This window comes from Opisthorchis viverrini (assembly GCF_000715545.1).
Source record: "Opisthorchis viverrini unplaced genomic scaffold opera_v5_121, whole genome shotgun sequence".
Classification (NCBI taxonomy): domain Eukaryota; kingdom Metazoa; phylum Platyhelminthes; class Trematoda; order Opisthorchiida; family Opisthorchiidae; genus Opisthorchis; species Opisthorchis viverrini.
The window spans coordinates 1,378,460-1,393,164 of record NW_008751776.1 but is presented as its reverse complement, the minus strand read 5'-3'; positions in this window follow the sequence as shown (position 1 = coordinate 1,393,164).

The window sequence follows — 14,705 nt, the reverse complement described above, 5'->3', positions numbered from 1 at the left end:
TCCCCCTCTCCCCACCCCATTAATAACTCTCTCCGTGTAGGCCCAGCACTTAGGACTGATGACTCCGTTCGTCATGCATCGGTTTTGCGTGCAGCATCTGCTCGTCACATGGTGCCGACATCTTCAGGAACCTCCAAATCAGTCCTCAAGCCTCGACACCCAGTCTATCCACGGCAGTGAAGCATCAGTGTTGAACACTGATGTCATGCTGTCGATGGTGATGATGATGAGTGTAACCGCTTTCATTTCACGTCATTGTTTGTCCTCAGGGGACCTTTCCTGCATGTATTTGGCTTTTTAAAAGCGGTTTTATCTGGCAATGCCTAGGCCGTTTCGCATCCCAGTCCTCTCGTTAGGCCACCAGCCACTATTTTATATTCCTGTTATTAATTTCGGGTTATTTATTTGTTTGCGTGTTGTGCGATGCGGTTCTTAGCCATCTGATGCTCAGCTTCCCCCTTGCTTTCAAAGCAAGGCCTGTGATATGAGTCGGTTCTTAGCCATCTGATGCTCAGCTTCCCCCTTGCTTTCAAAGCAAGGCCTGTTATCGATATGAGTCATTTTATTCCCCTAATGGTTGCCAAAGTTGTGATGCGTTACCTTTGCAATGATCGTCATCGCCCGTTGATTTGGCACCGCTGCCCCCTCAACATACCGCAACAGGTGCTTGTCATTATCACGATATATTGATTTCCGCTGGTCGTCAGTGGAACGGGAACCATGACCTCAGCGGACGATGGACCGCTGATTCCTGAGACAGAAACAGGCTTCATGGAATGGACTGCCCCTTTCGTGTCCCATTTCATCACTAGACACCGCTTACAGTACACCACATAATCCATCACCTCACTTCTCATCCCGGGTCAGTGAGCTCTGGGCCAAAGTAAGTCATGGTGCACCCAGTATGTGCTATCTCATGTCATTCGCCGATAAGCATCCGTCTCAAGACGCAAGATGTCACGGGCAGCACAGCAACCGAATGGATAGCGCCCCGGGAAATTAAGTCAGCTTCATTCAGACTCAGCCGATCAAACTGATTCCGGAACGTTTCCGATTCCTTGTCTCCCTCTCCGTTATCAATGCTCCTTCCGTCAACGAGGAGGCTGCAGCCTTCGGTAACACAGGATCCTGTCGTTGGGGATCCAGTTCGAGGACGAGGCCATTGGCCCCAATCTTGATCCTGGGGGTCTCATCTTCAGCCTCTGGTCTCGACAGTCAATCAGCCAAATGGTTCTCCTTCCATAACAAATGCCGAATCGTGAAGTCGTAATCTTGCAACCGGAGTGCCCAGCGCGCGAGATTTCCGCGAGGATCTCTGGTGTTTCCGATGCACTCCAGGATTTTGCGATCGGTTTTGGCATGAAACCTTTATCCAAGAAGGTATGACCTCTAATTATCCAGGGCCAGACAACCGCTGAACGTTCTTCCTCAGTAGTTAAGTAGTTGTGTTCAGCGTCAATCAGGACACGACTGGCATATACAATAACTCGGTTCTTCTGCTTTAGGACTGCGCCGATACCGAGATCACCAGCATCCTTTGCAACAGTGAACATCTCTTGACCCTGGGCAGTCTGAGAGTCAATTGCTGATCCAGCATCCGCAATTGGCACGCTCAAAAGACTCATTTGCTTTCCTAGTACATTTGAATTTCAGATTTTGCCCGAGCAAATCGTGGAGCAACAATCGTGTTGAAATACTCGACAAATCGGTTGTAGTACGCTTCTCGTGCCTGAAACTTCCATGGAGACCGCTTTGAATTGGGAACAGCACAATCCTCGATCTTTGCCAATTTTTCTGGCAGGGGCTATCTACTCTGGGACCCACTTTATGTCCCAGCAGTGTCACTGAACTCAGAGGGAGCCGTGTCTTATTATCATTTATCAGCAGACTAGCCTCCCGGATGCGCTTCAATACGGCCTTCAAGTGAACCACGTGCTCCGGTTACGAAATTGCCTACACAACGATATCGTCCCAATACGCGGCAAAATTCTGGAGTCGTTAAACGAAGCATCAACCGCCGCAATGTGAATGGTGTCCCAGACAAACCAAACAAATCCGTCCAAATTTTTGGCATCCGTCCATCCGTCCTCCTCTGCCTTGATAAATGGTTGCCAGTAACCGGAACGCGACACCGTGAAATATCGTGAATGCCGGAGGGAATCGAAAATCTTCGCAAGCAAAGGGACAAGTACAACCCGGTTTGCGACCAGTATTTCCAAATGCTTGAATTGCATGTAAAACCAGTATTTTCCGCTCGCCTTCCCTACAAGCAAAGCCGGGGAGTTGTACGCACTATTGGCCTCCTCGATTATGCCATTTTTCAGCATCTCTCGAATTCGTTTATGGACATCCTCCCGTAGGGAGAACAGCAGCTGGCGGGGGCCATGAAATAAAAAACGTTCTGACGAGAGTGGAATTTCGCGTTCAGTCTGTGGGCAGATGTCAAACAGATCCTCATCGCCCGTGAACAGTTGAGAACACTTCTCGACCACGGACTTTACTGAAGGAAACTTTCGGACATGCAGCTCACTGATGGTAGTGTTAGAATAACCTTCAAGATGGACTGCGTCATACTTTGTCACCAGCTTTCTCTGCTTAAGGTCAACCACGGAATCTGTGCTATTGAGAAGATCTGCCCCCAATATTGTCCGTCCAATGTCTGGGCTGATCAGAAACGCGGGCTGCAAGGACTTGCCGCCTAGGCATATTGAGCAAATCGACAATCCGTCAATTTTCAGTCGATATCCACCAACTGCTCTTACGGCCAGCGCGCAAGGGGTGCGATCAGCTTGGTTCCCTCTCCGCCTCCGCGATACCCCTGCTCCTGTATCAATCAAGCACAACTCCTTTGAGTCTATCTCGATAATGACTTGTATGGTAGCCTTTGTCACTGCGCTATCAATCAACCTGGAAAAGGGGAAGTAATCCAAATTTTTCCATTATGAACGCTTGGTCAGGTAAAAGAGCAATTAATCTTCCCATGATCAGGCGTGCCGCACTTGTAGCATCGGTTTGTTTGAGCGTGCCTCCGCGATTCCCTGATGACTGTAAGCTACTCGGCGATTTGGTTCACTCTGTTTTCTTGTCCCTTCACCGCTGACTCCTCCCTGCTCTCCCACGACTGGAATATGGCCAGTGGGGCCTCGACCCATTCCCGTGCCAGATGCTCCAGTTGTTCCACAGTCAACTAACCAATCTCTCTTGCGAGACGCTGGCTGCACACCTTCGACGGGTTGGTCAGACAGTAGCTGCTGGCGCGACACACAGTCCAGTTCCGGCAAGGCTCGACTGCTGCATGCTGGCAAGAAACACTGTCGCCCACCTGTCTGTCGCGCTCCGGCCTTCATGGACCGCCTTATAGCCTCCTGGTGGTTGGCCGATGTGTCGTGCTTCTTCACATGAGCTTTTCTCGCAGCGGCCTAGTCCATCTTCCCAGGGCTTTTCTGGCCATATCCAGGACAGCCTTGTTACGGCTATCTGCTTTCCGAGTTTGAGTCACGCGTGCCAATCCAGGAAAACGACCAAGAAATCCGAATTATGGAATCACGGTACTATTGCAAATATAATAATATACATATTCAACAAGCCTCAACGGATTCTCCTCCGCAGACACCGTAAGGTTACAAAGCAAGGCGGTACAATTACCAGCCTGAGGATAAAGCGCAGATTACTACGCCTCAAAATCGATATCGTCACAACCGAACAGATATCGACGGCGAGCAGCCGCAAAAATCACAATGTCCGACCAAAGTCCGTAAGAGTTATAAAAATAGTTCAGTAAAACAAGAGGGTTTCAGTTCATCTGGTTAAGGGGAATAAATATGGGGATTGGCTATCACTTTGGGTTGGAAACGGGAGCACACTGTTGGCAAGCTGTCTTCTACACGCCTTCGCTCGGCTTCTGAAGAGGATCTTTAGCGCGGCCAAATTATCGCGGCCGGTGTCCAGGCCGCAACACCCTCGAAGTCCTCCAGGAAGGTCCGAACAGCCCCACCATCAGAGGGTTGTGGCCACGGGATCTTCATCCCTATCTTGCGGAGTTGTCAGATAGGAAACACCAACTTAACAGCTACAAACTCTTGGGTAGGGGGGCAAAACTTTTATGTGCATCTGGTTTATCAGGCTAAGCTAGGAGAGGAAATAACGTTCAGTGTCAACCTAGTCAATGTCTGAGGTGAGCCCTCGCCGGCAAATGCCAACTGAACAGCTACAGGCTATTGGACAGGGGAGCAAAACTCTCATATGCATCCTGTTTACAAAACTGAAAACCCATCTTCTCAATGAACGCGTCTTCCTGAAATTTCCTGGATGTTCATTGACTATTACTCATAATACAAGGCAATCCATAAGTTCCGAACCGAATCTCACTTTTCAACAGACGTCGAGCGGATTTGCGAGAAAAAATACTGCTCGCATGCCCGATCAGTAGTGTACACCTTTACAAGCGTATGGGTCGCCAAGCCCCGAGTCACTACTGTCAGCTCCACGAACTAAATGGTGCATTGAAAAAACTGCCAAAAGCCACGAGCCATGACTGCGGGTATTTAGGTAACTATGAGGTTTATATGTAAATGATCGCTTGAGAAAAAAGGAGATAAGAACTTTTGCACTTTGTCTGGCTGATTAATTATACTTGGGTTTGTGCACCCTCAACTAAGACGAAGGCGGCAACGCCTTGCACGTCGATATCAGCCGTGATCCTAGCGGAGTACTTTCAGCCTGTATCGTGTATATTTTCTTAAATTACACGAAAGGACGGTCGTTGGTCGTTCGTATTTCTTAGTAGAATTAGACAAATGACAACTGAGACGGATCCAAAAAACAGTTGCAGTGTACTTCAATGGATTTTCTGAGTTGAATTCCAAGCTCAGAACCATGGGCGATAGACGAGTCACTCGTGCTGCCGGAGAGATGGCGGTTATACGTACCCACCACGGTCAACGTAACAAAACGACCGTTTCTGCAGAGCGTGCTCGTCTAGTACACGATGTTTTCATTCCTCGTGCTACAGGATCTGCATGTAATAAGGCACCCATCGTTCATAATTACGGCTTGTGCATCAATAAACAACTTCAGCTATCATATTATTATTTGATTAGGGGGAGCAGGCCAGTGAAACAGCCCAGTCAGTTCGAACAACCAAACACTAAACAACCACTGAAAGGGGCAAGTCGGGGAGGCTAATGAGGCGACTGCTTACTCTCAGGCCATTGGGGTCGATTGGAAATATTCAGAGCCTTTGCACTATGGCTGAATTACGGTGAAGCATTGGTTAGAACCGCCATGTCAATAAGGGTGCACCATAACGCCGTACATGTGTGTGAACGGGTGGGCGATGGAACCAAACACGCATTTCATTTATTGATCTTACTCAGACCCACTATTGAAAGTGCATGCACCGTGAACGTGCATGCACCGCGTGTAATCAACGAATGCCGAATGGTTCAAAACAGTGAGAATATAGGAGTTCGGTTTAGCTAATGTTGCTTAAACCTAGACAAGGCAGCGCAACAGAAAATAAGAACGGCCGTTTTAGATGCTGTCAGGTCGTTCTCACTAGTTGGAGTTTTCAATGATGGGCTTGTATCATTCTTCCCTTTCAGCTACTTAGCTGTTAGTTCTTACCACCGTCAATGGTTGCCTGGGCTTTAGGGGCCAGTACGTTAAGCTCTTCTGAAGTTATCCGTCTTGGAGTAAACGGATGGTGGTTTACGTCGAAGCGCTTCAAGTGCTGGCAACAAGCATTTCAAGGGGGTTATACGGAAGGTAAAAGGTGACTTTAAGATTGTGAGTTTGTAACACATGGCTATGGGGTTTGGCTCTAACTGCTTTAAAGATGGGAGCCTGCCTGTGTGAGAGTTCTGGGGACACTGAGGACATCTAGCCACCTCTCGTTTTAATGTAGGAAAGCCCCCCAAATACCATAGCTACTCTCCCCTGGATGGCCTTTTGAAATTTCTCTTCCATATCCGGGTATGGGGGCTGAGCCTATTTGTTGTAATCACGCGTCGGCTACTCACTGTGTCGGGGCATTTTTTCGCTGGTTTGCTTCAGGCCATTCGTTAACCTTCATGGATGGCACGCAGGTTTTTCGCAGTCAGTAGTGCGGTGGCTGGGTCGCAATCTGGCTTCCGTGCACATTATTACCCACGGGTGTCTGGAAAACATGAAAGACAAAGCTCTGTTCACAATCAAGGTACTGCGTTGCAGTGTCGGGCAAAACATCAAGTAGAATTACGTACCGATCCAGGGTCGGGATGGACCAGCTGTTTGAACTGGCAGAACAGTGATCCTCATCCATACATTCTCCTTCTCTAAGGACACCAAGAAGAAGTCCAACTTGAGGTAGCTTCCTGTTTGTGCTCTATAGTTACCCGTCAAATTATGAGTTGTCCTTCTCTGCTTTTGGCCTTCAAAAACTTCTATAATTATAGTTTTCCGATCATAAAGCGCAGTCGGTGATTTCTCGACTGCAGTATGACATTATTTTATTCGCCTGAGAAATCCAACCAGATCTTTGGATATTTGCTTGCAGTGTTCGAGAATTTATTGCAAATAGTCTATGGTGAACACTATCCTCTTTCCGCCAGACCAAGGAGGCGCTTTTTTGGCAGCCCACGCGACAGATAGTGTTGCGCCACATCACAGACCGTTAACCGGACGTTAATAGGTCAAAATGGCAATTACACTCGTTTGCATATCTATTTGGTTTTGAGGGGGACTCACAATGAACTCAGGTAAATGTCTTGTTTGTGATGCCCAGAACCATCATAAAAAAGAGGTTCAGATGGGTTCCAGGCAAGTCTTCCATCAAAATCAAACTGGTATGTAAGTGAGCGCATCTCGTGAATTTACTACTGTGACGAAAACTAGAGAACTGTGCATACCCAATGAACCCCAAGAAAGGTGAAACCGGTCGTGGACTGTCAAAGGGTTTTCAGCTACTCTAAGAGTAGTTTGTTAGGCCAGAATAACTTTTTTGCCGCCGAATTCTGAAGAAAGGTGGGAAACCTCTCAGCCTTTAATCTAACCGTGATAGAGATACAAAAATCGTTCCCAGTTATGTAAACACTTGGGGTTGAACTAACTGCAAGGTGGGCAAATTTTCGGATTCAGCTCCCGTAGTACTTGGATGAAATTACGTCGGCTTTGTTAATCTTACGTTGAGCGATATCCGACATCGCTTTGTATAACCGAGATTATTAGCTGTCTTAGTTACTATCGCGGCGTAAACGTGGTTGCGTCCCACGAAAACGTAGCCTTGGAAAATTTTTGGAATTTTTCCTGAGTTATGGAAATAAACTTTTATCGTTAGCCGGAAAATAATTTCATGTCGATTTCGCGGCGATTTACGCAGGACAGGACTAGGTGTGTTGCCGTTAGAGAGAAGAATGGTTTAGGTGTGTAGTAGCTTTGCGATCATGTACTACGCTTTCATCAAGGCAACATGAGCCGAGTTTTATGCAACTTTCATTGTTGTGAGAGAGTTCAAAAACTGCACTGTACGTTGTCCTTGAGAAACTATTTTGATTGTGTCTTAATCCTAAATTTTGTCAAAACTCTGTTACCCAATAATCAAATGTGTGGTGCTGTTGCTGATTGTCTCTAGGAGAAAATGAAGAGTTCGGAGTCCCTGATCTGTCACTAATTGGAAGCTTGTTTCGCCCCCAATCTATAGTACTGCTATGCCTAGGTTCTTGTGCCCATACAGGGCGACTCTTGTACATTTGTTTGATCTTCCACCATGTTTTTGAATGCTGATAGTTCGATTCAAGTTCCTGTGCACGGAAATCGGCGAGGAAAGGGTGAATAGAAGCCGAAATGTTCGCTTGCTCCCCATTTTGTTTAGCCATTTTCCGTGAATCGGTTCGTATTCGGGCATTTTGATATCTCCAAAGAACGCCTATATTAAAGACTTGGTAAAGACATGTGTGCGATCCTGTGCTAGGGCCGTGATCTCAAAACAAGGACTAGGTTACTTAGCCTAAACGCACGATCTAGGTGTCCTATCTGACAGGTAACGTGTAGTCTAATTCACCAACGGACGGTCAGTAATAATTGCGAGGAAACCGAATTCTACGAACTTCACCCGCGTTTGTTCAGTAGTCGCAATTGGGCAGTGAACAATATATTGAACTGGACTTGGGCAGACAGTACAGATAGGTAGACCGTGGTTCTATAGGAAATTAACAGTAAAGCGTGAGGAGAGTTAAAGAAAGGCTTACGGCTAGATTGAACCTTGGGCAGTTAGCAGCACAGTATGACACACGAAGGGCAGCGCGCCATCGGACAAATTAAGCGGGAAAATTGTTGTTCAGTTCAACGTGGGACAAAATTTCAAATCCAGAAATAAATGTAAACAAATCTGAGATAGAGTCAGTCTTGTATAAACCAGATTGGTTTAGTTTTGAAACTTGAGCAGTCACGGAAAGGTGGTGAACTAGCCTGAGGAATAGGGAAACAACTAATTACGTCACGTAATTAACAGCTTCTTCAAAAATTGAGCTCTACTTGCACTGGTGTCTGCCGTCATAAGGATGTGTTGCGCCTTATATGTTTGAACGAATGTGCATATTTGAACCTACTGAGGATATTGCAGGGAATTTCATTGCAATGACCGCCAAGAAGTGGCTTGGGTTGTAAAGTTTGTTGCTGCATATTATCACAACGCCTGGCTTCACAGTTGATGGTTAGCAAAATCGTGAGCTGCCCATAATTTTACGCGGTATTGTTCTACGAGACAATTTGACTATTTTACTTAAAGGATGAAGCAACGTGCAAATGTGCAGCCTGTTGGACCACTGAATCAAAAGTTCTGGTTTCGCATGGGCCCTCTTGAGCTAGAAAGGGGTTAAATTTTAGTGGAACAAAATTTCTTCAACTGGAATCTGGCCTAAAAGGACCACAGAGTAGACAAAGCATTGAACCCAGAGCTATCCGACCGCCTTGCACAAGGGAATAGGAGAGATGTCACCGAAATCCAGTGAAGCTACGAGTCCAGGCGCCTTTGGTCGAGTAAATGATAATGAAACAAAGGATAAAAAAGCCATAACTGAAGTATATTTGAAGATATTTTTGGGGTAGAGACGTAACTTTGGTCACTCTTTGAGCGAACACTTGGTAAAAGGAAAAACAGGGAAATTAGACAGCGTGCATGCTGTTTGTTTTCCATTGTGGCTATATCAGGTAGCGAAATGAGAACCAAGGCAATGGTCACTTTGGCTCTTTGTCATCTTTTAAGGGATGGGTTCAGGGAGTCATGTTTAGGCAAGAGCTTATGAGGAATATGGGGTATAGAGTGGCGTTTGGTTAGCTTGTTCGTACGGCACCGACTTCGGAGCTTGCGATGAGTTCGCAGTACTCTTCGAATACCGTTAAACTTTTGAAATCATCCAGACTTTGTGGAACGCACCGAATGCAACCTGTTTTGGTGACCTACATGACGCCAAATAGCGACCGAGTGATATGCCGAAGAAAATGTAGGCCAATCGTTCAGGTGATAAGGCCCGAAAACTTTCTGCGAATAATTTTGAACGGATGAGGTAAAATAATAACTAACAGAACAGGGCTATGTGTGGCTATCGCCCCCCCAAGGAAGGCATGATCAACGAGGATGATCGTCTGTAACAAGCGCTAGGAGGCAATAATTCGAGCTAACGGTACCAATGAGTAGGACTGAGACTTGAGCAGTCACGGAAAGGTGGTGAACTAGCCTGAGGAATAGGGAAACAACTAATTACGTCACGTAATTAACAGCTTCTTCAAAAATTGAGCTCTACTTGCACTGGTGTCTGCCGTCATAAGGATGTGTTGCGCCTTATATGTTTGAACGAATGTGCATATTTGAACCTACTGAGGATATTGCAGGGAATTTCATTGCAATGACCGCCAAGAAGTGGCTTGGGGTGTAAAGTTTTTTGGTGCATATTATCACAACGCCTGGCTTCACAGTTGATGGTTAGCAAAATCGTGAGCTGTCCATAATTTTACGCGGTATTGTTCTACGAGACAATTTGACTATTTTACTTAAAGGATGAAGCAACGTGCAAATGTGCAGCCTGTTGGACCACTGAATCAAAAGTTCTGGTTTCGCGTGGGCCCTCTTGAGCTAGAAAGGGGTTAAATTTTAGTGGAACAAAATTTCTTCAACTGGAATCTGGCCTAAAAGGACCACAGAGTAGACAAAGCATTGAACCCAGAGCTATCCGACCGCCCTTCACAAGGGAATAGGAGAGATGTCACCGAAATCCAGTGAAGCTACGAGTCCAGGCGCCTTTGGTCGAGTAAATGATAATGAAACAAAGGATAAAAAAGCCATAACTGAAGTATATTTGAAGATATTTTTGGGGTAGAGACGTAACTTTGGTCACTCTTTGAGCGAACACTTGGTAAAAGGAAAAACAGGGAAATTAGACAGCGTGCATGCTGTTTGTTTTCCATTGTGGCTATATCAGGTAGCGAAATGAGAACCAAGGCAATGGTCACTTTGGCTCTTTGTCATCTTTTAAGGGATGGGTTCAGGGAGTCATGTTTAGGCAAGAGCTTATGAGGAATATGGGGTATAGAGTGGCGTTTGGTTAGCTTGTTCGTACGGCACCGACTTCGGAGCTTGCGATGAGTTCGCAGTACTCTTCGAATACCGTTAAACTTTTGAAATCATCCAGACTTTGTGGAACGCACCGAATGCAACCTGTTTTGGTGACCTACATGACGCCAAATAGCGACCGAGTGATATGCCGAAGAAAATGTAGGCCAATCGTTCAGGTGATAAGGCCCGAAAACTTTCTGCGAATAATTTTGAACGGATGAGGTAAAATAATAACTAACAGAACAGGGCTATGTGTGGCTATGGCCCCCCCCAAGGAAGGCATGATCAACGAGGATGATCGTCTGTAACAAGCGCTAGGAGGCAATAATTCGAGCTAACGGTACTGAATACAGGTGGTTAACCAGCTTTCAAATGCAAGCTGTGCAACAAGAAGTAAAGCAGAATAGGTAAACATGCACCACTTAGTGCGATTTCGGGCAGAGTGACGTCACTAAAGTCGGCTTGCCAACACATAGGGTAATGTAAGATGGAACGAAAAGTCTGTGCAACTTATACAGTGTGTCGGCGGTCCACACTTGAGGAAGTTAAACACGGCTCGATAGTTAAGTTGGGTTTACTCCTTGGCGTCGTGACAGTGTGGTGATCCGCATGTCAAGAGCACCTGATTAAGTCACGAAATTTTGCGGGCCAATGATATCTTGGCATCGCGTAGTCTTACCTTACTTCAGGGGAGTATATTACACCATTTTCCCGATGGCGCTGCCACAAACATGCCCAACGATATACACCTTCGAGCTGGAAAAGCCATTCTTTCCAACACCGCAGTCCTTTGTTTGGATGATCCAGATTGCAGCCTATACCTTGAATTCTCCAGCTTGGCCAACGGGTTGCAGTGTACAGGTTGCGTACACTTACCATGACATCAACATATGTAATAGAATACCACCTGATATACCAGATTTAACGAAGCTGGCTAGTAGCGGTTTTCCTACGCCTTTGGACAACACGTGAAAGCGATAAGTGTGCGGGAGGGTCAGACGCGTAAATCTTTGGGCACATATTGTAGCTGGGGTGTCGCTTGCGTTTTTCGAGTCAGATTTGTTCGTCTAGACGTCAGGGAGCAATTTTACAGCTCGTGCAAATCCGCGAATCTAGGGAACTCGGTTGGTCTCGTTTTCACTACTCTATCTGCACGGCCTAACTGCACCCCGATTAGAAGCGACTCACATTTATCGCGGATGCGGCGCTGTACATAGTATCCAATCGGTTGGACCACGAGCACGCAAGTAGAGCAAAAGTATTCTTTTTCAGAATGCCTGGAGCGTCGCAGTGCGGCGAGTTTGAATAGTGGCAGAGCTGTTTTTTAACACTGGGTCTACGCATTAAGTACGGCTTTTCTCTGCGGTCCAGACACAGTCACGAGAGTAGCTTTCTCGTCGAACTTCTGCAAATCTTACACTAGACCACCTAAGCTTTCCGTAAGGTTCTCGAACTCTTCCATTATACTATGTTCAAACCCGCTTTGAGAATAAACCAAGAGCACGGAAAACCGTCGTGCCAGCGGAATCACCTATTCATGGATTGATACACTGGATCGAGGCATTCACCCAAGCGTGTCCAAAAAACTGTGCTTTCTCGTCCAGGCGCTTCCGTTCATCTTAAAAGTGTGAGCGAGAAAAGAGTGTAGCACTGCTTTTAATTCATCAGTGCGGGGCAGTAAGCTCGCCAACGAGAGGAACAGAAATAAACGTCGAAAATTGTCTCGAACCGATTAACAGATGAACCACCCTCGGAGGAAGGCTGCATTACGCACTAACAGCCCGAAATGAGAAAAACTGTTGCGTAACAAAAGCGTGTGCCTCGAGTTTGAAAACCTTCTAACCATATCCTCGGCGGTAGCTGCATCAGCGGTGAAAAGCGGGTCCCATTAGCCGCACAATGTTCTTTGCTGCAAAACCTCCAGGTTTGAGTGAAACTTTTTGAACCAAAATGTTGCATTTTGTTGCGCATGTGCTCACGCAGGAAATCATCTTAATCTAAATCCATATTTTGCAGCTCACCAAACTTCATTGCCTACTGAAGCAATCATACCCCTGGCGTGAATGTCTGATGGAATAATTTCTCAGCATCACTGAGACCACGAGATGCCCGAATGCAGCTCAAACGTTCGGCGTGGTGCTCTTAATTCTGTTACCTGATTGCTTCAGTCGATAAGGGACACGTCATAGCTTTTGAAATTGCAATTCCATCGTGCGAATACTGATCGCCGCTTTTCACGGCCAAACCTTGTTCAAACAGGGTGCATGTAAGTGTTTGGTCTCCTCGCAGGAGACGATACTTCAGAGATAAGAGGTCAGACATCGCGATACCCTGGTTGCAGGTGAGGAAAAGTGAAAGCCTAGAGATCCACATACCGAAGGACAGGTCTTTACTGGACTCTAACGATACCGGTGTAACCTCTGAACTTGAACTTAAATTTTTGTTTGTTTCCACTATTTTACATCAATGGTCTTTCGCTTTTGTGGGGGTCCGATTCAACCTCAATCATGACTATCAATTCGCTTAGCATGGAAAGCACCTCTTCAACGAAGAAAGTAAGAGGCTGAAATATCTGCGTTTTTCTTATAATAAATGTATGAGGAATAAATATGCACGATGAAATGACGTGATTCGTAGCCGAAGTCTCCTCATGGTTCCGTGTTCGGACCAGTGTTTTTTTTCGGATGCATGAGAGGTCCAAGGTGATACGTACACATTTCCTACCAGATCATTTCAAAAGCGATTGGACTAATATGGGCATCGTTTCCAGGACAACACCAACAGACTGCACTAATTGACTGTAGATCGTAATCCCCACTGGAAGTCAGTGGAATTATCGAAATGTAGACTCCTTGAAAAAAAATACCGGTGCCGCTCATGCTGCATAATTTATTCAGTAAAGTTGCAGTTATGGGAGTGATGAGGACAGACGAATTAGGGATAAACGCTACACGGGATCGGATCTCAACGGTGAAATTTATGTTCATTGAGCGGATAATTAAGGGGGAATTCGCGACACAGTTTACAGGCCAACACTACTCCGCAAATTTGAAAAGGTACAGTAGCAGTAAGCCAGCACTTCAAAATGGAAACAGAGATAGACGAAGTTAGCTTGGGAATGCTGAACTTAGATATACGGAACACAACATTTTCCAAGAGGGATGCACAACTTCGAACAGCCTACGACAAGATGTAACTGCGGGAATCTAGCGAAAACAAGTGACTGATGTATCTTTGTCAGCAAGAGTCATGTATACGATCGGTAAGCTGTCGATAAGACGGAACGTGAAAGGTCCTGAGCCAGAAACTTTGATTCTAATGATATTGGGCCAGTACCGTCATATTAAGTGACATGAACTGGATGGACAGACCGGATTTGTGCGGCCTATGCAACACGAAGGCACACAGATTAGGTACTACGACATCATGGATTTCCCTTCCTGGCTGCGTGATGAAGCACATCAACACATTCAATGGAACAATGAATACCAGGATTAGAGAACAACGGACTGACTGCTCAGGGAAGCAAAGTTAAAGACGCCAACATATACTGTGTTAGCGGGCAAAACGACAGAAAATGTCTATAAAAACAATCTGTACGGAAGCATCCGGACAGTGTATGAGCCAAACCGTAAAAAAAAACAAAAAGAAGAGAAGTACAAGGGCGTGGACGTGGATTTGCAGCAAGGATGGAGTAGTACACGCAAAGGACGCATTTCGGTCGGATCGCCGAATCCATTGTACTTAGCGTTCTAAAATGGTGCGCTTCTGGGGATAAGTCTCTAGAGGCGCTTCGAAAAGACAAGACTGACTGAGATACGGAAAAAACACTTGAACCAACGTCGAAAATGGTGAAGTTAATGGCGGCATGGGAGCTTTTGTAGTCCTGGATGTAGGAGTGTCAAGCGTCTCAAGGTGGTCAGGTTCGGGTTAGTCGGGGTTGAGAGCCCAACATTGGCCAGAGTGCTGTACAGTGATAAAGTTTTCTTTACTTTGGATTGTGGTTATCAGGCTTTCTTATGAACACCTTGGTGTTTCGCCATTTTGTTAACACCTAGTAAAACGTAAGCGCATTTCTTCAGGGCCTTGGCACAGAAGTATCCCTACTTAACGTGCA